General features: G+C 38.8%; 1 protein-coding gene across 6 annotated transcripts in view; it reads left to right on the top strand.

Annotated features, from left to right (window-relative positions):
• LOC106879157 (phosphatidylinositol 3-kinase regulatory subunit alpha) overlaps positions 1-25,438 on the top strand; it is a 204,836-nt gene that overhangs the window by 14,459 nt on the left and 164,939 nt on the right. For 2 of the 6 annotated variants that reach the window (XM_089340053.1, XM_089340050.1), the window contains exon 2: positions 13,992-14,082. The exons of the other annotated variants lie outside the window; for them this stretch is intronic. The gene's annotated coding sequence lies outside the window, so the exon portion shown is untranslated. The remainder of the gene's footprint in view (positions 1-13,991; positions 14,083-25,438) is intronic. 6 annotated transcript variants of the gene reach the window in all.

Genomic DNA, 25,438 nt, shown 5'->3' with positions numbered 1-25,438 from the left:
CTGGGAACCATGTGGTTGGGAAGCAAACTTCTTTATTTCATTAGATTTGCCATAAAGGCGGTACACAGTTGGGACGTACAATGACAAACACAAAGGGTGAAGAAGCTACTTAATTAAAAACCAATGTCTGTATGATGATAGCAGGTGAAAATGACATTAATAGTAAAGGTAAGACAACAAAAGAATAAAAAGAGATCTCGATATTATGTAAATAGAGGAATTTATTTGTGATATAATATGTGATAGTTATTCAGTTGCCGTGATAAAACTCCGAGTTTCGGATGTCGGGGTGGAAACCTGCACTGGCATCTCTCCAGTCATCAAGGTAATTAAAATATTTTAATTACCTCGATGGTTTCCGCCCCGACATCCAAAACTCGGAGTTTTATCATGGCAACCGAATAATCGTCACATATTATATTACAAATATATATATATATTATGTGGCCATGAAACACGCATAGTCTATTATTCACTTTTTTTTATTATAAATTTACTAAACTGAATTAAATTTTTCATCTAATATTTGATAGATTTCATGGATTTTATAGATTTTTAAATCAGTATTTCGTAGGGTACATTTTTCTTGATGGTGTCTGATCTCCTTCATTGTTTGGATTACATCCCGTTGGTTCTTCTCTAAATTATTAATATATTTTTAAGTATATATATATATATATATATATATATGGCATACTTCTTTCATTTTCCGCCAACCAAATCTACTGACAAGGCTTTGGTCAAGCTGAGGCTATATCAGAACACACTTGCCCAAGGTGTGATGTGATGGGACTGAACCTGGAACCATGTGTTTGGGAAGCATACCTCTTATCACACAGCCACACCTAATGTTCTTGTTCTATGCCTGCAAGGGTTGGATGGTTTGATAGGTTCCAGTGGGTCCAAGGACTGTAAAACAAAGGTAACACAAAGGGATTGGATGACCTAATGTTTAGACATAGCCGTCCTAATGAAAATGTCCATGTGGTAATGTGATTATGTTTGTCAGTGTAATTATACTCCTTCAGTTTAATTGATATGTGTTAATTGCTATTACTGCTGTTCTTGTTATGCTTTCTCCAAGGTATGTTGTTTGTGTTCGCCTTACACACACACACACACATATATATATATATATATATATATATATACACACACATACAAACCCACTTGTCTGTACCTATCTATCTACACATACACCTAATAGGCTCTGGTGTAGCTATCTGGTCTTCCAAAGCACATTGTTTCAGGTTCAGTCCCTCTGCATCGTACTTTGGGCAAGCATCTTCTACTATAGCCATGGGCCAACTAAAGCCTTTTGAATGGATTTGATTATCAGAAACTGAAAGAAGACCACACAGATATATGTATGCATGTATATCTGTGTATGTTAGCGTCTCCTGTGGGTGGATTTCGTTGAGGGAAATGTAAAGAAGCCCGTCTTGTGTGTGTGTGTGTGTTTATTTTGTAATCTAAAATATACTCTCCTTCATTTTCTACAATGCTCTTCCATCTATCTGGTAGATTTGCAAGGCCCTTCTTCTAAAGTTCACTTGCCCATGATGAAAAATACTTCTCCAGTACTGTTCTGACCTCATCTACAGAATTCATATTTTTACTGTCCAAATGATATTGAAGACTGCAGAATAAATGATAATCAGATGGGGCAATGCCTGGCAAATATGGTGGGTGGGGCATTGTTTCCCATTCAAACTGCTCCAGCCTTTGGAATATCATCCTCGGTGTATGTGGCTGAGCATTATTGTGAATGAAGAACACCTTTCGTCTTGAAACCAAAGATGGTTGTTTTTCTTCTAGTGCTGTCTTAAGCCACTCAAGCTGCTCACAGTAGATCTCCTTATCGTTTTGTTTGGGTTTAAAAATTCAAAGTTGACTAAACCTTTCATATTCCACCAAACAGATAACATCTCACATGGGTGAAGACCTTCTTTAGCCTGGGGTGCTGGTGTTTCTCCTTTCCCTACCCGCTGTCTTCAGCACTTGACATTTATATAGAGAACCCAATTCTTGTCACCAGTCACTATTCGGTCCCCAAAAAATTCATTCGTGAGACGTGACAGAAAAGACGAGCACACATTCACTCTCTGCATGTGATTAGACTTTGAAAGTTTCTGAGGAACCCATTGACCCAATTTGCTGACTTTTCTGATGGCATGCAGGTGAACAACCAAATCCAAGCTTCTCTCCTAGTTCCTCAACAGTTACAAATGGGATTTTGTTCCACTAGGATTTGCAGGACATCCTTATTGAGCTCCGCAGATCTTCCAGGATGAGGCTAGTTTTCTAGGCTGTTGTGTGCAGCTCAGAATTTATGGAATCACCGTTGACACTGGCTCATACTTATTGTCTGATCCCTGTATACTGCATTAATATTCCTTACACTTTCTGTTGCGTTGTTGCCTTTGTTGAACTCATAAAGCAAAATATAATGAATATCCTCCTTTGTCACTTCCATTATAGCTTTGAAAAAATAACTGTTACAATCGAACTGCACTCTTCAAACTTGCACTAAGAATAAGTACAAGGTGCTTTTATAGCAAGTTGATTCAGGTAGTTTATCCCTTCCTCCTCTGACTTATGCAATTGAAAAAGCTGCATTATTTATGGGATGATCCAATATATATTAAATGATGATGATATATATTGGTGGTTCCCAACCTGTGGTTTGCGGACCCCTGGTGGTCCACAAAAGTAATACTGAGGGTCTGTGAACTAAATTCAAAATTTCATATATATATATAAGGATAAGCATATTAAAAGGGATGGTTGGGAAAACTCATTTAAATAAAAGAGGTCCTTGGCAGTTAAAAGGTTGGGAACCACTGATCTATATGATTGACATGTATACAATTACTCTTCTACTCTTTTATTTGTTTCAGTCATTTGACTGCGGCCATGCTGGAGCACCGCCTTTAGCCGAGCAAATCGACCCCAGAACGTATTCTTTGCAAGCCTAGTTCTTATCCACTCACAAGGCTTTGGTCAGCCCAAGGTTAGAGCAGAAGACACTTAACCAAGGTGTCATGCAATGGGACTGAACCCAGAACCATGGGGCTGGTAAGCAAGCTACTTACCACACAGCAACTCCTACACCTATAAATTATATACAATTTATGTACGGACAATTAAATTCATGTGCATTTCTACAGAGTATTTAACCAACTGAATGTGTTAATATTTTTACAATGTCTATACATTGTGAAAGTGGATTCGCAGTCATAGGATCGCGGTTTCGATTCCCAGACCGGGCGTTGTAAGTGTTTATTGAGCGAAAACACCTAAAGTTCCACAAGGGGATGGTGGCGAACCCTGCTGTACTCTTTCACCAAAACTTTCTCTCACTCTTACTTCCTGTTTCTGATATACCTGTAATTCAAAGGGTCATCCTTGTCACACTGTGTCATGCTGAATATCCCCGAGAACTACATTAAAGGTACACGTGTCTGTGGAGTGCTCAGCCACTTGCACGTTAATTTCATGAGCAGGCTGTTCCGTTGATCAGATCAACTGGAACCCTCGATGTAGTGCCAACATGTTGTGAAAACACTATGTATCTCTCACTAACTAAATGACCTGATGGTATTTCTGTGAGATTCAGACTTAGTGAAAGTAGCATAGCAGTTAGTTGCCTTTGATGAGAAAGACAGGCAGACAAATACATACATACTGACTATAATTTATATTTCATAGATGCTGCAGGGAAATGCATAAACCTCATTACATCTCACCGTTGCTCATGTTGATAGTTAAAGCATTTTTTTCTGTACTCCTACCTCATTCATTCAACATCTGTGTGTGTGTGTGTGTATATTGTATAACCATGCATGTGCTTTCCTCGGACTAGTCTATTATTTCCGGACGTTTACTCTTTCTGTATCAACCTAATACATTCATTGTGTACATCCTTTAGACTGGTTTTTATTTTTGATTTGCCTATATATATATATATACATACAATGGATGGCCATACATACAATGGATAGTCATACATACATACTTTTACTTGTTTGTCATTTGACTGTGGTCAAGCAGGACTTATGTCTGAAGCCTAGTGCTTATTCTATTTGCCTCTTTTGCCTAACCGCTAAGTTATGGGGGACTCAGACACGCCTACACCGGTTATCAAGCAGTGATGGAGAGGACAAACACAAAGACTCACACACATAGATGTGTGTGTGTGTATGATGGGCTTCTTTCAGTTTCCATCTACCAAATCCACTTGCAAAGTTTTGGTTGGCCCAAGGCTATAGTAGAAGACACTTGCCCAAGGTGTCAAGCAGTAGAATCGAACCTGGAACCATGTGGTTGGGAAGCAAGCTTCTTACTTCACATATTTACTCGATTATTATCACCATTTTAACATTTATTTTTCCATGCTTGCATGGGTCAGACAGATTTTGTCGAGGTGAATTTTCTGTGGTTGGATGCTCTTCCTGAGGCCAACACTAACGTGTTTCCAAACAAGCTATCATTTTCCCATGGCCAGACATGTTTTAATGATTGGAAACGAAGAACACTGTTTGCTTGATGGTGTCCACTCATTCAAAACTATCATGTGATATCCAAGCAAAGGGACAGTCACACACACACACACACACAACTTCCTGTTTCCATTTAACAACTCCAGTCACAGGGCTGTGCTCGGTGCATGGCTACTGAAGGCACTTCCCTTAGGTTCTAGCATGGGCTGGACAGTTTAACAGGAACCAAATAGTCAGAAGATTGCACCAAGATCCAATGACTACTTTGCTTTCCATGCTGGTAATGGGTTGGACCTAAATAAGAAATAGTTATTGTTGTTTAACCACATGTCAGGCTCACAATTGAGCAAACCTATGACGAAGAGTGCTTCCGTTTTGATGACCATCCCATCTTATTTATCTAGAACTACATCTTCTAACATGTTCTTTCTTTTTATTTATTTAATACAGTAGGATGTGATTGTGAGTGAGATTTGGCTGGTGTTTTTAGCAGTTTGGATGCAGCATGTAGAGCCCTGCTCACTCTACCCCCATCTGCTCCCTCATTGGTTAGCTTGTAATTACTTATGCTGTACTAATAGGCAGATAAGAGTGGAATAAAATACCAGACACTTAACTTTTAGAAATGTGAATTCATTTCCCTTGTTCAGTCTGTTAAGTGCTTCCGTTTGGCCTCACCAATTTTGGTGGTGGTGGTGGTGGTGGTGGAGAGGGCAGGAGGAAGGGGTCAGTTTCTCACAGGTGTTCCATAAGTTACTGGAAAGTTGGATTAAGGCTTAAGGGATCAGTCTGTCATGGTATCTGTTGCGATGGATCTCTTCTCGGTTTCTGTGTGGTCAGAAAGATTTGATGAAAATTTTAATTTTGTCTCTGTTTCTAGATTGTACTCTGTTGCCAACACTGTTTCCTTCTACAGGAAGCTGTATTCTAATTGCTGTACTTTAATTAATTAAATAATTAATTCCTTTATTTTTTTATGGTTTAACCAGAGAGGAAACACCAGTAGCTGTTTGACTATTTTGGAAGGCCTCCAGGACTTGGTGGAATAAACCCCATGACTTGTAACTTCGCCTCAAGGTTGGAGGGTCCATGTGTTAAATCCCTAAGTCAAAATTCTCAGTTTATTGTACCTCTAACCCTGACTCCTGTGATCCAGTATTTGCTGCCACAATCGTGGTCATGGATTCTGTAATAGGAAGAGTTCCAAGGTACCTAACCTCAGACTGGCGTTGTCTTGGTCTAGAACAAGAGTTGTCTTGGTCTAGAACAAGAGTTGTCTTGGTCTATTTTCGAACAAAGGAATCTAGCACCCCCACTCAACTCAAAACAATATCTGTGTGTTTTGAGCTGCTGAGTGGGGATGCTAGATTCCCTTGTTCGAAAATATAAGGACACAGATTGTGGCGTACAGCCAGCTGGAGACAATGTCTCCTGGGGTTAAATTACAGCAACATTAGTCCTAAACCAGGACTGCCATGTTATGTTGGCAAACAATCTTTACTCCAAAGTACTGTTGCTGAATATCTCACATTGTGAGATTTGAAAATGGTAATTTTCTAATACTCTTTTACTTGTTTCAGTCATTTGACTGTGGCCATGCTGGAGTACCGCCTTTAGTCGAGCAAATCGACCCTGGGACTTATTCTTTGTAAGCCTAGTACTTATTCTATCGGTCGTTTTTGCCGAACCACTAAGTTATGGGGATGTAAACACACCAGCATTGGTTGTCAAGCAATGCTAGGGGGACAAACACACACACACACACGCACACATATATATATATATATGCATATATACAACGGGCTTCTTTCAGTTTCCGTCTACCAAATCCACTCACAAGGCTTTGGTTGGCCCAAGGCTATAGTAGAAGACACTTGCCCAAGATGCCACACAGTGGGACTGAACCCGGAACCATGTGGTTGGTAAGCAAGCTACTTACCACACAGCCACTCCTGCACTTATAATGGAGGAAGTTACTAGAAATTTGGAATGGATGAAATGTTTTAATTCTTTTGTTACCATATTTCTGTTGAAATACACTGTTTGTGTTTTAATTTTGAAAACAATGCCATATTTAGTAAACCAACTGTGGTGGTGAACAAGCAGAATGTTAGTACACGGGACAAAATGCATATCAGTATTTTGTTCATCTTTACATTCTGAGTTCAAATTCTGCTGAAATTGACTTTCCCTTTCATCCTTTCAGGGTCGATGAAACAAGTACAAGTGAGCATTGGGGTTGATGAAATCAACTAGCCCCACTCCCTTCAAAATTTCAGGTCATGTGCCAATAGTAGTAAAGATATTTAGTAATATAGTTGTCATTATTAAGCTGGACTTCGTAACATAAAGTTAATATGAAATTTTGAAGGAATATTTAAATTTAGATCACTTTAACCCTTTCGTTACCAACCCAGCTGAAACCAGCTCTGGCTCTGAGTACAAATGTCTTGTTTTCCATAAATTTTGAATTAAAATCTTCCACCAAGCCTTAGTCACAATTTATGTCCCTAACATTAGCTTAATGATAACGAAGTTATTTTACTTAATTCTTTGTTACATTTAACCCTTTAGCCTTCAGATTATTCTGTCAAATGTAATGCTTATTTATTCAAATTGTTTTGAATTAATCATGCAAAGACATCGTAGTATTGAAATTTTGAGGATGTGATTGCTTATTCTTAGAATGACATTGTAGGATAAGTGTACAAAGCCAGATCTGACCAGTTTGAACATAAAACAGGTAGAATATTTGGGCCGGATATGGCCGGTTTAAATGCAAAAGGGTTAAAATAATTGAAAGAAACACAGAGAATCTCAAAATAAATATGGTAACAAAAGGGAAGTTTGCATCAGAGAATTAAGTGAAGGGTAGCAGTTTCTGATGGATTGAGAACACACAGACTGATCGTCAGACTATATTTAACCCTTTCATTATTCTTTTATTCTCTGTCATTTGACTGCAGCCATGCTGGAGCACTGCCTTGAAGGGTTTTCAGTCAAACAAATCGACCTCGGGCCTTTTTTTTTTCAAAGCCTAGTACTTATTCTATCAATCTCATTTGACTAACTGCTACGTTATGGGGATGTAAACACCAATACTGGTTGTCAAGCAGTGATGGACGGACACACACACACAATGGATTCCTTTCAGTTTCCATCTACCAAATCCAGTCACAAAGCTGAACCCAGAACCATGTGGTTGGGAAGCAAACTTCTTGCCACACAACCACGCCTTCTGATACAGAAGAATTATTGCCATAATTGTGTAGAATTATTTGCAGTCTTAATTTCTATTAATTTTGAAAATTCGCCCTTATTAAGCTGTTTGTTTGGAACATAAACTAACACGAAAATTTTGGATGGAAGGTTATAGTTTAAATCAGTTTAAAACCAGAAGTTTGCATGTTAGAGCCAGTGGCTGGTATCTGAGGCAGGTTGGTATCAAAAGGGTCAATAAAAGGGATTTGCACTCAACTTGTTCTTGAGCTTCATTTATAATTGCTGTAGCAGATATATGGGGGGGGGGGAGAGAGAGAGACAGAGAGTACAATGAAAATACCTTGCTTCAGTGTACAGTACAGTGGATTTTTTTCACTTTCATCACAATTGGTTAGCTTGTGTACACAAAGGCCTTACTGTATACCATTTCTCTCTCTCTCTCAACCATATTTAATGTATATCTGTCTCTTTGTTAGTCTGTAGCCTAACCTCTGTTCAACTCTAATTTCCTATACCTCATTATTATTATTATTATTATTATTATTATTATTATTATTATTTTTAATCTATCAGAGAGTCTTTTCATCTAAGCAGTTGATTTCTTTTTATGTTCTGGTTCAGTGAAACAGGATAGTGGCAGAGCTGTTTTAGTGAATGACTAGAATGAGCCAGACTTTTAAATAGTTTAAGCCTTTTTTTGTTCATGCAAATCATTTACTGGCAGTGTGATCAATGGTTTGAACACAGATCATATTCACTTCAAACACCTCTCTGGCAATAAAAATCCTTACTTTCATAGGTGTAAAAGAGAGAGAGAGAGAGAGAGCTTACCAGTATCTTTAACAAACATCTGTTTGGGCTATTACATGGTCTCTTGACTTGCTAGAAATAGCAGGTGAATCTCCCTCCAACTCATACTTTGGTACCTTAAGAAATAACACAAACATGGCTATGTGATTAAGAAGCTCACATTGCAACATGGTTATAGGATTTGACCCCACTGGGCAGCATGTTGGTCAAGTGATTTCTATTACTCAAAACTGACCTATGTCTTGTGAGTGAATTTGATAGCCATAAACTGTGTGGAAACCAGTGGGTATATATATATATATATATATATATATATATATTTATATATTGGCACAAGTGTGGCTGTGTTGTAAGTTTGCTTGCCAGCCACATGGTTCTAGGTTCAGTCCCACTGCATGGCACCTTGGGCAAGTGTCTTCTGCTATAGCTTTGGGCTGACCAAAACTTTGTGAGTGGATTTGGTAGATGGAAACTGAAAGAATCCCATTGTGTGTATGTGTATATATATATATGTCCGTATGTGTGTGTTTGTGTCTCTGTCTGCCACCACCGCTTGACAACTGGTGTTGGTGTGTTTATGTCCCCTGTAACTTAGTAGTTTGGTAAAAGAGATCAATAGAATAAATATCAGGCTTAAAAATAAAAGTACTGGGATCGATTCATTTAACTAAAAAAAATTCTTCAAGTACGCACATGGGCACACACACTCAAAGTAAGCACTTGGTGCAAAACAAAGTGGGGAAAAATAGCAGTCAAGTACCAGGGAGAAGAGCAAAATACTATTTTATTAAAGCTGATAAATCTTCACAAATATGAAACTCTGAGTAACAGTTTGTGAAGTCCATTTTGACTTTGCTAAAATAGTATAACTCCGTGCTGTTATTTATAGCTTTTCTACTTTGAGTTCAACTGTTAAAAACAAATTATTTCTTGTTCTCTCAAAGTTTCTAAATTCTTATGATGTCAACAGCATAAATGTGTGTGTGTGTGTGTGTGTATATATATCTGCGTGTCTTTGTGTCTCTCTTTGTCTTCCCACCCACTGTTTAATGCTGGCTTGTTTGCATCCCTGGCAAAAGAGATTGAAAGCATAAGTACTTAAATCTTGGGGGTCAATCTGTTTCACTCATATCCTTCAAGGTGATGTCCCAGCATAGTTGCAGCCCAATGACTGGAACAAGTAAAAGATAAAAGATGGGACTCCAGTATCTTTGATTTCATCATAGGTCTACTCAGACTGGACTGACAGTAATAACAACAACAATAACCTAAAAGTAGATTGGTCTCTTTGTTACCATAATCTCTGTGTCAGCTTTAATTGTACGAAGATGGAGCTTGCATAGAATATAATTCCAAATAACTGTGACCTGACTTACTTACATGGTCGTTGTGCAGAACTGTGGTGGTGATGTTATACTTCACTGAACAGCCACTGTATTTAGTTTCTGTAGCATTCCTTATTAGCTGACTAGTAACAGTTTTTAAGTATTAATCTTGCTTCACAGTTGAGCAGTTTTCATTAAAGAGAGAGCTCTCATTATCATCACCATCATTTGTGTTAATATCCACTTTTCCATGATTGCTTAGGTCAGACAGAATTTATTGAAGCAGATTTTCTATGGCCTTTCCTGTCACCTCTCACTTGTTTCAAAAGCATGGTGATATTTCCCCATGACCAGACATGCTTTTACAGAATATTGGAAATGTATGATATTCATTTACAACAATCATACAATGCCAAAACAGGGAGAGACACACACACACAGTCACATGGCAGGCTTCTTTTAGTTACTGTGTACCAAATTCACTCACAAGGCTTTAGTTGATTCAGTGCTATAGGTGAAGACATTTGCCCAAGGGGCCATTTTTGTGGGAGTGAACCTGAAACCACACAGCTATTCTTGTGCCTACAAAATACCTGTTCCAATGATTTAAAGAAATCTCTTGCCAATTGCAAGCATTGAATTGTTGCTTGAAGCTAGGTGAGTCCTTCATAAAATGAGCTATATACTGGAGCATCATCATCATCATTTAATGTCTGCTTTCGATGCTGGCATGGGTTAGGTGGTTTGACCGAGACTGGTAAGCTGCACCAGGTTCCAATCTGATTTGGCGTTGTTTCTATAGCTGGATGCCTTTCCTAATGCCAACCACTCCAAGAGTGTAATGGGTGCTTTTTATGTGCCACCAGTACAGGTGCCTTTTACATGACACCTACAATGGTCAAAACTACATTTTCACTTGGCTTGATGAGTTTTCTCAAGCATGGCATGTCGCCAAAGGTCTTGGTCACTTGTCAACACCTCCATGATGCCTCTATTTATTATCCAATAAGCGTTTTCTTTTTTGTAAAGAACAGTTGGGTGTGATTTGAGGGAGATTTAGATGTTATTTCTAACTAGTAGATTGAAGATATACAGGTTCCTTTTGTTAGCGTAAGGCATAATGGAAAAAGTAAAAAGCAGCCTGTTGTTAAAGATGGGCAAATTCTGAAGATCCTCCCTAATAGGGTTACAACTGTTCAGAGAATACAGACAAGTCTAAAGTGCCATGAAAAAACAAAAATGGAAAGAAAAACCTAGAATTTGGGGTATAATCATCACACTGTGAAGATTGAGTTTACTAGGACCTCGCAGTAAATTTGACTGAGTTTAATCACACCATCTATAAGTAGTAGTAGTAGTAGTAGTAGAAGTTGTATGGGGTCATGCACTGTAACAATGCGTCACTGCATCCATCATTTGTTGGTGATTGCCTACTCCTGGTGGACGACAACTTTGCAACACTCAGGGGACAGCCCTTTCAACGCATGGGTCTGTTTTGGGTGAGGGTTTTTACGAGGTCAGAATGCAAATTTTACCTTGGCCTCTTTTAGTCACCTTTTACAACATGTAGAAGAAACGGGTCCCACTGTAAATGCTCACATGTTATTTTTAAAAGTGCTTTAAAATAATTACCCTTATTTTAACATAAGCACACACACACACATATAGAGGTACAGGCATGGCTTTGTGGTAAGAAGCTTGCTTTCCAACAACATGACATTAGATTTAGTCCCACTGTGTGACACTTGGGGCAAGTGTCTTCTACAGAAGCCTTGAGTGGATTTGGTAGGCAGAAACTGTAAGGGAGAGTGCCCGTCCGGCGGCTGGAACATAGTGCGCTTCTAGCAGTGCATCCGTCGTCGAAGCTGGCAGCCAGGCGAAGCATCCGTTTGTCCCTTCTGTGTGTAGGCCCTTGTGGGCAGTAAAGAAATAAGAAACTGTATGGGAGCCCATCTGTATATGTATGTATGTGTGTGTATATGTTTCTGTCTGTCTCCCACCAATGTTTGACAACCGCTGTTGGTGTGTTTACATCCCTGTAACTTAGCTGTATGGCAAAAAAGGCTGATAGAAAAAGTACCAATCTTTAAAAAAAAGAAGTACTGGGGTCGATTCGTTCGATTAAATATTCTTTAAGGTGGTGCCACAGCATGGCCGTAGTCTAATGAGTGAAACAAGTGAAAGAATAAAAGAATAGTTTAGTTTACGTTGTGAATGTTTAAGCATGAATGTCTGCCATACAATGAGTAAACGTTTTCTAATGTAGGACTCGATGCGAATGTAGAGTACACACGCACATATGCACATCTGATCTACAACTGATTCTCAGAGCGCATGAATTGAAACCACAGAACGACACACGAGTTGGTTGGTGCGGTTTTTGAACAGAGACAGCTGGAGACCAAAATGATAGGAGGGAGGGAGGGGGTGCATTCAAGATATGTCGGTGGTTTAGAGGCGGAAGGTACTGCCACTGTCTGCACTTTGAAAACGATGTTATATTCAGCCTTTAAGTGTTCGTTAAGTAAAGTTCTGAATATGAAGGAGGTGGGTTGTTAAAAATAACAACGAATGAAATATCCTAAAGACATACTTAGAGGTTGCTAGGAGTTTTAATGTTAGTAAAAGAAGAAAAGAAAAAAAAAAGAGCAAAGCGGAGCATTTGTTCAGTATATTAATTGCTTATCTTTTACTTGTTTCATTCAGTCAAATGGTCTGCGCGGCCATACTGGGGCACCACCCTCAGTGATTTTTTTATTTTTAAGTACGGTACTTATTCTTATCAGTCTCTCTCTTTTACCGACTGGCGAAGTTACAATGTAAACAAACCAACACCAGTTGTCAAGCGAGACGGTGGAGGGGGGGAAACGCACGAGGGGCTTCCGCACAGTTTCCGTCTATCAAATCCATTCAGGATGCATTGGTTGGTCCGGGGCTATTGTAGAGGACACACTTATTTGCGCGAGGTGCCGCATTGGGACTGAACCTGGAAGCACGTGGTTGCAAAGCTAGCTTCTTAAGCATCAAATTCTTTTTTTTTTTTTTGTTTTATTTTATCACTTTCAAATTAAATTTTAATTTCTTGGCTCTAATTGCTAGATAATATATTCTGTTTATAGTAACTTATTAGAATGAAAAGGTTGGCAAATAACAAATAAGATATTTTTTTCATTCTTTATATTGAATAGTTCTCATTTTTTTTACTCCGTCTAAAATATTTGATTTTCTTTACACTTCTTCCTTTATTCTTTTATCTCTCTTCTGTTGCTATTTTATTTAATTTTTCCATCGCTTTTCTATATCCTTGTTCCCCTTTTCATCCTTCATAACTCTTCCTCTTTCTTTATAATCCCCTCTCCGTCCCATCTATTAAATTCACAGCAGGTCGTATTAATTTTTATTTTGCTAAAATAAACGAAACAAGCAGGAAAAGGTTAAAAAAACAACAAAACAAACTGATTAGAAACCTCCCCCTCCTGAAAAATGAAAGGTAAAAAAACACGAACAACTAGGAATATGAATGTTGAGACGAGACGACGACAACAGAATTGAAATTTTTTATCAATCATTTTCTACATATGTTGCCGCTTCTGTTGAGTAAACTAAGGCTTCCGGCTTACCTCCCTTGTATGTTCGCTCTCCTGTCAGCTTGTCAAAGGAAAACCACTAATTGCATGTGGACATATGTACATTGCAAATATTTCCGGTCTAAATGTGGTGTACGTATATATATATATGTGTGTATGTAGTACGCACGCATTATATATATATATATATATATATATATATATATATGTGTGTGTGAAGTACGCACGCATTATATATACAGATATATATATATATATATATATATATATATATATCTATATATATGACCATGCTAGATTCTGTAACCTGGTTTCGATTCAGTTGTGTCGCTTATGCACTTAGAAAAGTTGTATTCACTTGCCCTCCTACATGTTTACGTAAGGCTTCATGGCTGTATAAAGTGACGTGTATGTTTGTAGGTTCTTTTTTATATCAACTTGTTCCATTAGAAATCTGACATGTGTCTTTCTAGAAGCTTATTTGATTATAGTGCGATTATAGAAAACTTATGCGAGAAATTTTGTAACCACGTGTCTTGTTTCAGTCATTGGATTGCGGCCCTGTTGGATGGAACCGATTTGAAGGGTTTTAGCCAAACATATCGCCTCCTCCCCGTACCCGTATTTGAAAAAAAGGTCAGGTATCATTTATTTTATCAGTCTCTTTCCTAACTGCTAGATTACAGAGACGTAAACAAACCAACACTGGTTGTCAAACGTTGGGCGGGGGGAACAAACTTACACGATTTCTGTCTGCCAGATTCATTCATAAGGCATTGATCGCTTAGCCCGGGGCTATCGTAGAAGAGACTTGCCCAAGGTGTGCTACCCTGTGGGACTGAACCAGAAACTATGCGATTGCAAAGCGAGCTGAAAATATTAATAAAAAAAAAAGTATTGCTACGCGCAGGCGTGGCTGTGTGGTAAGAAATTTGCTTCCCAAATACATGGTTCCGGGTTCAGTCCCACCGTGTGGCAAGTGCCTTCTGCCATAGCCTCGGGCCGACCAAGGCCTTGTGAGTGGATTTGGTAGACAGAAACTGAAAGAAACCCATTGTGTGTGTGTGTGTATATTTATGTAACTGCTCCCCACCCCCCACCGCTTGACAACCGATGTTGGTGTGTTTATGTCCTGTAACTTTGCTGTTCAGGAAATTAGACCAATAGGATAAGTACTAGGCTTACAAAGAATAAGTCCTGGGAAGCCTAGGCCCGATTTCCCCAACTAGAAGGTGGTGCTCCAGCACGGCCACAGTCAAATGACTGAAACTAGTAAAAGAATAAATGAGATAGTAAATTTTGATTTTCACCTTCTCCAAAACTTTAGCCAAAATATAAACCAAATGGATGTCTTATAAAAAAACAAAAAACTATTCTGCACATACAATAACAGCCATACCAACAACCCAACACACCTCCATCATCAACTGCCCCATGGATATCACTATGGTTTCGACACCTGGACAGTACCATTCAGTCCAGCAGTGTCAACAGCATTAAAATAAGTGTTGTTTGTGAAATACGAATTAATGCATATCCATTTATCTGATTACCTTATCCTTATTATCCAGCATAATCATACATAACAGGGAACTAGTCCACATTGTATCAAGGTACAATATGATATATATCAAATTGATGTTTTAACTGTGACGGTATTAAAACGACTTGCAATGTCACGAGCTGGCTTAACTGTTATTGCGCCAGACAAGATGGTTAAGTACACATACACAAGATAGGAGACAAATAAAACCAAGAAGAGTGGTACTCGTATTTGGTAGCAGTTATTATTTTTCTGACAGTTTGACTCAACTCCACATGAGTGGAGCACACATGAGATGGACATGTCCTATGCACGACTGTGTCATATTGAGCTGAGTAAAACTATTATTAATTTATATGTAGGTGTGGCTGTATGGTAAGAAGCTTGCTTCCCAACCACATGGTTCTGGGTTCAGTCCCACTGCATGGTACCTCGGGCGAGTGTCTTCCACTATAGCCTCGGGCTGACCAAAGCCTTGTGAGTGGATTTGGTAGATGGAAACTGAAAGAAGCCTGTTGCTTATAATATAGTTGTGGTGTGCAAGAGAGACGATTGCGCTGGTATGGACATGTGGTGAGAATGGATGAGGATAGCTGCCTGAAAAAGTGCCACACCCTAACAGTTGAGGGAACCCGTGGAAGAGGTAGGCCCAGGAAGACCTGGGCTGAGGTGGTGAGGCAAGACCTTCGTACATTGGGCCTCACCGAGGTGATGACAACTGACCGAGACCTTTGGAAATGTGCTGTGCGTGAGAAGACCCGGCAAGCCAAGTAAGATCGTTGCCAGTGCCCCTGGACTGGCTCTTGTGCGGGTGGCACATAAGATGCACCATTTTGAGCGTGGCCGTTGCCAGTACCACCTGACTGGCCTTCGTGGGATTTTCGAGCGAGATCGTTGCCAGTGCCCCTGGACTGGCTTGTGTGGGTGGCACATAAAAGACACCATTTCGAGCGTGGCCGTTGCCAGTATCGCCTGACTGGCCTTCGTGCAGGTGACACGTAAAAGCACCTACTACAGTCTCTGAGTGGTTGGCGTTAGGAAGGGCATCCAGCTGTAGAAACTCTGCCAAATTAAGATTGGAGCCTGGTGTTGCCATCCAGTTTCACCAGTCCTCAGTCAAATCGTCCAACCCATGCTAGCATGGAAAGCGGACGTTAAACGATGATGATGATAGATATATATATATATATATATATATATATATATATAAATATGTATTTGTGTGACTGTGTTTGTCCCCCCCCCCCCACCATATGTATATATTCACACACACACACACACACACGTGATTGGTTTCTTCCAGTTTCCTTCTCCCAACTTCATTTTCCCAGAAGGTTTTGATTGGCTCAGGGGCTATAGCAGATAGCAGACGACAATCTGCTAAGGTGCCATGCAGTGGGACTGAACACACAACCATGTCGTTGAGAGGCAAGCTGCTTCACTGTAAGCCATTCCTTGCTATGTACTTGTGTACAGGAGCTCTCGAGCCAGTAACTATTGCCTTCATAAAAGGCCTGGTACACACAATCTTTTTCTCAGTCACATGCACTTACACGCACACATGCACTTACACGCACATATGCACACTCACTGGATACTTGGCCTGGTTCAAACAGCAGCACCTATAAATAGCTGCTGTTGTTTCAAGAAGGAAATAAACCAACGACTGATACTTATTGATAGTCAAGCTTGCAGACTCTACCAAAAGTACTGCTATACTGTGCAGAGTTCAAACGAGTGGCCATGTAAAAAATTATGATTTCAAATATATATATATATACATACATGTATATGTATGTATATATATATATATATATATATATATATATATATTTTTTTTTTTTAAAGGCGGTGCTCCAGCATGGCCACAGTCAAATGACTGAAACAAGTAAAAGAGTATATATATATACATATATATATATACATACACACACGTATATGCACACACACACATATATACACATACATATACATACACACATATATATATATATATATACATACATACATACACACACGTATATGCACACACACACACACATATATACACATACATATACATACACACATATATATATATGATTGACCGTTGACTGAACACTATTCAATTTTTTTTTCTCCGTGTTTTTCTCCTTGTCTCCGTATTCTTTCTGTTGAAGAGCGTAGCTCGAAACGTCAAAGACTTTCCGTATTCCCGAGCGTCATACTAATATATACTTTTGTTATTTACACCACCTGTCCTCGTCTGTTGTTATTTTTTGTATATTCTCCTATATATATATATATATATATATACACATATATACACACACACAAACACTTTTTTATGCATTTCAGCCCAAATGCTGGGATACCATCAGTAAAACTCAACATCTCCGTTATATTCTTTTAATTATGTGTGTATTACACCCGCATATATATATATATATATATATATATACATACATATATATATATATATATATATCATGTGTAGTATTCTAATAGCTGCAGAAAACTATTTGGTGCCAGAAAGTCTATCTTAATGAATTATGTATCTAGAGTGGTGTTGCAATTTATAATTGTGGTGGTAGTGGTAATAATTGTTTTTATATATATATATATATATATATATATATATATATATATATATATTTGCCTGCATTTTTTTTTTTTTTGTATTGTCAGTCCTGGTTAAATAAACTCCTGTTGAAAGACAGTCTTGCCTTGACCAACCAACTCTTAGTTCTTTTTATTTTAGGAAATATCTAGAACTTTCTTTTTTGTTAAGAGACATAGAGTAGGGATGTGATTGGAGGTAATTTGGATGTTAAAATTTCCATTTTTGAACTTGGCATACCAATCACGAGCAGTTCTTTCAGCTGTGGCACCCTCTCCATACACAGCACAAATGTCACGAGCAGCTTTTGCGGCCCTAGAACCTTGATTAAAAGCAAAAAGGAGGTGTCGATATTGCTCGTTTTTCTTAACTTGACATTCCATTTTAATGATGTGAAAATAAAAAAAAATTAACTAAAATTAACTAGAAAACACAAAATAGATTCCAAAATGACTCAAAAATAGAATTCTCAAAAAAAAAAAAAAGATTCCAAAACTTAAAAATGCAATGAATTCCAAAATTTTTAAAAAATGGCAGGAACTTAGTTGCCAGCCTAGTATATGTGTGTGGTGTGTGTATATATACCAATACATTTATATATTATATATATAAACCATTGACAGAAAAAATGGGTAAGTACACACACATGCATGCACTTATCCATTTTTTCTGTTGAGGGGTTATATGCCCCAATATTAGACTATTTTCTATAGCCAATATATGGTGTATGCTCACAAACTTAAGCTTATAACTATATTTACAGAATTTTCATTCCTCTAAATTTAATGGAAAGAAATTGGTGGGTAAGTTGGTGTAATCGGTCAGCACACTTAATAGTGAAACTAAGAGGTATGGGTTCGATTCCCATGCATAATTATCCATTTTTGTCTGTCGAAGGCTTATATGCCTCTATCATATTTTCTATAGCCAATATACAGTGTCTGCTTATAAACTTAACCTATATATATATATATATATATATATATATATATATACATGCATATATGTGTGTGTGTGTGTGTGTATATATAGTTCAAATTTACAGAAAACAAAAGATGAAGACAAGTGACAGAACAACAGGTGTATTAGTTTGACGTTCGGGAAAAATGGAAAACTTAGACAGAGGTAAAAAACTTACAGAGAGAAAAAAATGTGTTATGCACCAACTTATTAATTTCTGGTTGTTGTCTTTTTTAAAAAAGAAATTTATCATTTTAAAGAGATCAAAAATTAAAAAATCCTTCCGTACTCTTCCTCACCTCCATCATCCACTCCATGACTTTTGGCCTATATTTTGGCAGTGGTTTCTTTCTCTCTTCTCTTTTTCTCTCACATATTTTGTTCACATTTTTGTTTTCCTCTCTTTCCTTTAAGTACGTCTGTAACAAGCTTTTGCCATCTGCAAGTGCTTGAGCATTCAACACCGCACTTCTCACGCTATTCCAGATCGTATCTAATTCTGTTACTGATTTCAGTCAGTGAGTGAACTGTGGCCATACAGGGTCACACCTTCTTTTAAGAGTTTCAGTCAATCAAATCGACACCAGTGCTTATCTAGTAACGGTAAAGACCCCCTTCGGACATGAATGACAATGAGATTACACCTAGAAAGTTCCCTTCCGAGGCACAAGTCTGGGCAAGGTTGTTTTATGGAAGACCAGCAATCACCCATGCATACCAGCCTCCCCACTCTACACCACCGATGTTATCCAAGAGAAAGGCAAAAGCCAATACAGCTTGGCACCAGTGATGTCACGACTCATTTCTGCAGATGAGTGAACTGCAGCAAGGTGCCTAGCAGTGGGACTGAACCTGAGACCATCTGTGACTGTCAGTAGAAACTTGAAGAGTTAACCTTTCATGTTACATCTGTATTTTTACAATGTATCCATTACTACAAGTGCATGTATGGTTTGTTTTTGTAACTTTCATTTTGAATTGCCCTGCATATGTAGGTATAGTCTTTTACTCTTTTACTTGTTTCAGTCATTTGACTGCGGCCATGCTGGAGCACCGCCTTTAGTCGAGCAAATTGACCCCAGGACTTATTCTTTGTAAGCCTAGTACTTATTCTATCAGTCTGTTTTGCCGAACCGCTAAGTTACGGGGACGGAAACACACCAGCATCGGTTGTCAAGCGAAGTTGGGGGGACAAACACATACACACACACATACATATATATATATATGCATATATACGATGGGCTTCTTTCAGTTTCCGTCTACCAAATCCACTCACAAGGCTTTGGTTGGTCTGAGGCTATAGAAAAAGACAGTTGCCCAAGGTGTCACACAGTGGGACTGAGCCTGGAACCATGTGGTTGGGAAACGAGCTTCGATACCATGCAGCCACACCTTTGGTCGGCCCAAGGCTATAGTAGAAGACACTTGCCCAAGGTGTCACGCAGTGGGACTGAACCCAGAACCATGTGGTTGGTAAGCAAGCTACTTACCACACAGCTACTCCTGCACCTATATATATATATATATATATATATATATATATATATATATATAGATATATAGATATATAGAGTGATGTTACAGCTGGCTGCCCTTCCTATTGCTAACATCTTTATAGTGTGTACTGGGTGTAATTTCTCATGATACTAGCACAAGAGAGGTTGGATGGTCCTTGGTAAGACAAGACCTCGTAACCGCTTCACTTCCTCTACTCTTTGACCAACCACTGTACCAGCGGTAACTATGTGGTGGTAATAGTGGTGTCTTGTATGTGGTAGGTGTAGATTTGGAAAGGGGACAATGGTGACAGAAAAACTAAGAATGGTTATTTGAGAGCTGGGGATACGGGTAATATATGTGGGTATACATATAATGATGTTATATTCTCTGGAAATAATGGGTGGTGACATTATAGTTTCCTTCTTGGCACATTTTCAGTTCAGTTTGTTGTCTTCTACTGCATCATTCTTCTTTTCTCTTAGTCTCTCTCTTTCACACTCTTCCCCGCTTTCTCTCTTACACACACACACACACTCTCTCTTTCTCTCTTTCTCTCTCACTACCTGTATTTTTAGCTTGGCACACTGATGCTGCAGGAATTTTATGTTGAGCTGCTGCAGGTTTGAATTGCTCTAAACAAACGGTGGCATTGGTTGGAATGCATTCTCCTCACCCCCAAAAAGTAACGAAATAATTCCAGCTATTTATCAACCACCACCTCTCATATATGCACACATTCGCAGTATGCATGTTTGCAACATGAATAAGCATATGCACATTCACAATACACAACATGCACATCTGCAACACTTGTGATGCACATGCACACTATATAACATGCACGTTCAGAATGCTCACAAACATCTACATGTGAATTTACGTCACTCATGCACATCTACAACACAGCATGTATGTAGACATACACATGTACATTTAAATCTACATCTGCACTTCAACACGAACCCAGGTGTGTGTGTGTGTGTATATATATATATATATATATATCCACACACTTCTACATGTGCATATTTACCATGTATGCACACACAGAAACTCATCTATACACATGCTTAGTGTGTGCATGTGGACATGTGGATGTTTGCATGTTGATGTAAGGATGTATGGTTTTCTGTAATATACACAAATTGCATGTATAAATAAATGTGTGCATGTGATAACATGAGTGTGTGTCTTTTTGTGTCTGTACATACATGTTAATAGATGTATATATGTGTATGCTTATGTGCATGTAGATTAATTGGGCCTGTATTTGTGTACACCACATGCATAGAAAAACATCCTTGCTCTGATGCATTAAGTCTAAAACCACAAAACAAACAGCAATTCTTTCTTAATTTGGCTCCAGACCAGCAATTTTGAGTGGTAGGGAAGCCGATTACATCAACTCCAGCGCTCAACTGGTTCTTATTTTATTGGAAAGGATGAAAGGCAAGGTTGACCTTGGTAGAATTTGAACTCAGAATGTAAGGACTGACAGCAAAGCATTTTGTCTGGGTTGCTAATGATTCTGCCAGCTTTCTACATTGATAATAAAAATCCTTTCTACTATTGGCACAGAGTTTGAAATTTTGTGGGGAGAGGCTAAATTGATTACAATTACTCCAGTGCTTCACTGGTACCTTTTTCATTGATTCCGAAAGGAAAACTGGCAAAGTCAACCTCAGCAGAATTTGAACTCAGACCGTAAAGACAGAAAAAAGGCTTAGCTGCATTTTGTCTGGCGTGCTAATGATTCTGCCAGCTCACTGCATTAATAATGATAATAATAATAATAATAATAATAATCCTTTTTATTGTATGCACAAGACTTGGAATTTTGGGGGCAGGAGGCTTTTTGGGGTTGATTACGTTGAGCCTCAGTACTGGCACTCAATTTATTGATCATGAAAGGCAAAGTTGACCCCATTGGAATTTGAACTCAGAACATAAAGATGGATGAAATGCCACTAAGCATTTTGCCTGGTGTACTAATGATTCTGCCAGCTCATTGTCATAATAATAATAATAATTTTTATTACTATTATGGTTAAACATAGAGGAGTCAAACAAGGACAGACAAAAAGATTAAGTCAATTACATTGACCCCAGTGTTTAACTGGTACTTATTTAATCGACCCCGAAAGGATGAAAGGCAAAGTTGACCTCAATGGAATTTGAACTCAGAATCTAGTTACAGGTGAAATACCGCTTAGCATTTTGCACGGCACGCTAATGATTCTGCCAGCTCGCCACCTTAATAATAATAATAGTAATAATCCTTTCTACTGTATGCACAAGGCCTGAAATTTCTGGGGTAGGAAGCTAGTTGATTACATTGATCCCCAGTGCATAACTGGTACATATTTAATCGACCCCCGAAAAGATGAAAGGTAGAGATCTTCCTTGGCAGAATTTGAACTCAGAATGTAAAGATGGCTGAAATGCTGTCAAGTGCTTTTGTCCAGCCTGCTGACACTTCTGCCATCTTGCAGCCTTCACGAAATAAACAGCAATAAAGAGAATGTAAACAAATGAAGGAGAAGTAAACTGAACAACTGTGAATGTTGATTATTCCTGCATCTTATGCTGAAGGGTGGGTGGGTATGGTAGGCAGCAGCAGTGGTGGTGGTGGGTGAGAGATGTGAATATTTGGCACATATCCGTGTTGTAGTAATAAACTCTATAGGTGCAGCATAAGCACCACCACCTCCTCCTCTATCACCACCACCATCATCACTACTGTCTTGGCAACAATAGCGTCGTCATCATCATCATCATCATCATCATCATTGTCGTCACCATTACCATCACTATCCCCACCACCGCCATCTTCATCACCATGGTCTTCCTCCATCGTACAACCACGGGCACTATGTAGAAAGTGGTTGTTGCATGAGGGATAAGATTGAAAGGGACTGAGGACAGACACGTTCCACTTCTGTTAAACCCTCATCAACTTCTCCAAATTCACTTAAAGAGCAGGAAGGTGGAGAGTTGAATGATGCTACCCTCCAATAAATATGCTGAAAGGTGGGTAAGAGTGACAAATATAGCCTGAGTGAATGATCCTACTCTCTGTATTATACCTATTGGTTGGGAAATAGTTGAGAGAAAGAGAGGGCACTTCCACTTGATAGTATAGGTAATCCATGGTTTGTGGGAGGGGTCAGCTGATTGACCCCATGGGAATGTTTCCTTATGAAGTTTCATGCCATATACACTTGTATTGTTGTTGTCATTTCATGTCTGTCTTCTGTATTCAATTCAAACCCCCAACAGTTTTCTAACATGCCCTTATATTATGATACACCCTCATCTATCGGTCTTAGAACAATAAGAAAGAAAAGATTATTATTAGTATTATTATTACCCCTTTCTTATTTTTTCTGACCAGGCTCCCGTGGTTTTATGGGTTTTTCCACGTGTAACCTTTTCTTTTTCGAAGCGCCTCCCCTTATTGGGAGTTTTATTTGTTTTATCTTTCTCCGTTTCTTCCTCTGTTTACACGAACGTTTTTCTACTTTTCGGACAAAACCTCTTGTAACCTTTGTCCTGTCTTTGTCCTTTCATGTTTTTGATTGATATTAGCCCTTGTGGCCAATAAAACGAATTAATTATTATTATTATGGTGGTGAGCTGGCAGAATTGTTAGCACGCTGGACAAAATGCTTAGCAGTATTTGACCTGTCTTTATGGTCTGAGTTCAAATTCTGCCAAGGTCACCTTTGTCTTTCATCCTTTCGGGGGTTTATAAATTAAGTAGCAATGAAACACTGGGATTGATGTAGTCGACTAGTCCTCTCCCCACCAAATTTCAGGATTATTATTATTACTATTATTATTTAGGTGGCTAGCTGACACAACCATTAGCAACGCTGGACAAATCACTTGGTGGCAATTCGCCAAGCTTCATGTTCTGAGTTCAAATTTTGCTAAGATCAACCTAGTGTTTCATCTTTTGGAGGTTGATAAAACCAGTCCAGCACTAGGGTAGGTGTAATCAACTAGTCCCCTCCCCTCCAAATTTTGAGACCTTGTGCCTATAGTAATGATTATTATTACATATTATCAACATCATCGTTACTTCTACTACATCATGAGCAACAGTGTCACCTCCACTACCGCATCGACAACAGTGTCGTGTCATTGTCATCACTTCCACCACATCAACAATAGCATCATCATCACTGCTTTATCATCATCATGTTTCCCATCACCATCACCACCAGCTTTTTCTTCGCTTCCTCCTCTGCCTCATCCTCTCCTCCACACGTCATCTTTCAGCAGCAACACCGATTGCATACCCCCACCCCACACACCCACAAACACACCACTCGTTTGTCAGCATCATCATTATCATCACCACCACCACCACCACCACCACCACCAACAACTGTTATCATGAAAGAGAAAACAAAAAAAAATAAACACATTGAACCAAAATGAAGGTAGAAACTTAATCTTTGTGCCGTTACCAAGAGAAATGTCTTGTACGAAAACCTTGAAAAAAATCTTGCACTGTTGCAAAAAAAAATAAACACTTGATGTAAATATAACTGCTTCTTCATCATCATCATCATTAGTAACTTGGTTGTTGTCTTTTATGCCGTATTTTTCTTTGATTTATTGTGCAGGTATAATTTAGACATCCTGTCTAAACTGCGGTTTTGTTTTAAAACTTGCACTGATATCAGCTAACTCGGTCATACAGTCATAGAAATTGTTGACACTGGATGTATTGGATTACATTTAAATAGCATGTGTGTCCATAGGAAACATGAGCCCATTACTAAACTTATGGTTAGTGTTCAGCTTACAATCGTGAGGTTGTGAGTTCAATTCCTATACTAGGCTGTGTTGTGTTCTTGAGCAGGGCACTTTATTTCACACTGCTCCTATTTACTCAGCCATAGAAATGAGTTGCGACGTCACTGGTGCCAAGCTACATCGGCTTTTACCTTTCTCTTGGATGACATCGGTGGCGTGGAGAGGGAAGGCCGGTATGCATGGGCGACTGCCGGTCTTCCATAAACAACCTTGCCCCGGACTTGTGCCTGGGAGGGGAACATTCTAGGTGCAATCCCATGGTCAGTCATGACCGAAGGGAGTCTTTACTTTATGTTAGAAATATGTGCACATAGGAAACGTGCCTGTAGGAAGGATGGGTGAATAGTAAGCATGTGCCCTTAGGAAATATGGGCGCATTGTGAGTGTGGGTACATAGATAATGTAGGCACACAATAAGCATGGGTATATACTGTGTGCACATAGTATGGGCCTGCAGTAAGCATGAACAAACAGTAAACCTGAGCATATAGCATAGGCACATAGTAATAGTGTGTTCATGGGAAACCCATGTATGCCAGTACTTAGTCAACATGGGCACA

The sequence above is a fragment of the Octopus bimaculoides genome, chromosome 23 (genome assembly GCF_046866305.1).
Source record: "Octopus bimaculoides isolate indiv1 chromosome 23, ASM4686630v1, whole genome shotgun sequence".
Taxonomy (NCBI): domain Eukaryota; kingdom Metazoa; phylum Mollusca; class Cephalopoda; order Octopoda; family Octopodidae; genus Octopus; species Octopus bimaculoides.
Note: the sequence above shows the minus strand (reverse complement) of the source record. Positions and strands in the feature narration are given on the sequence as shown.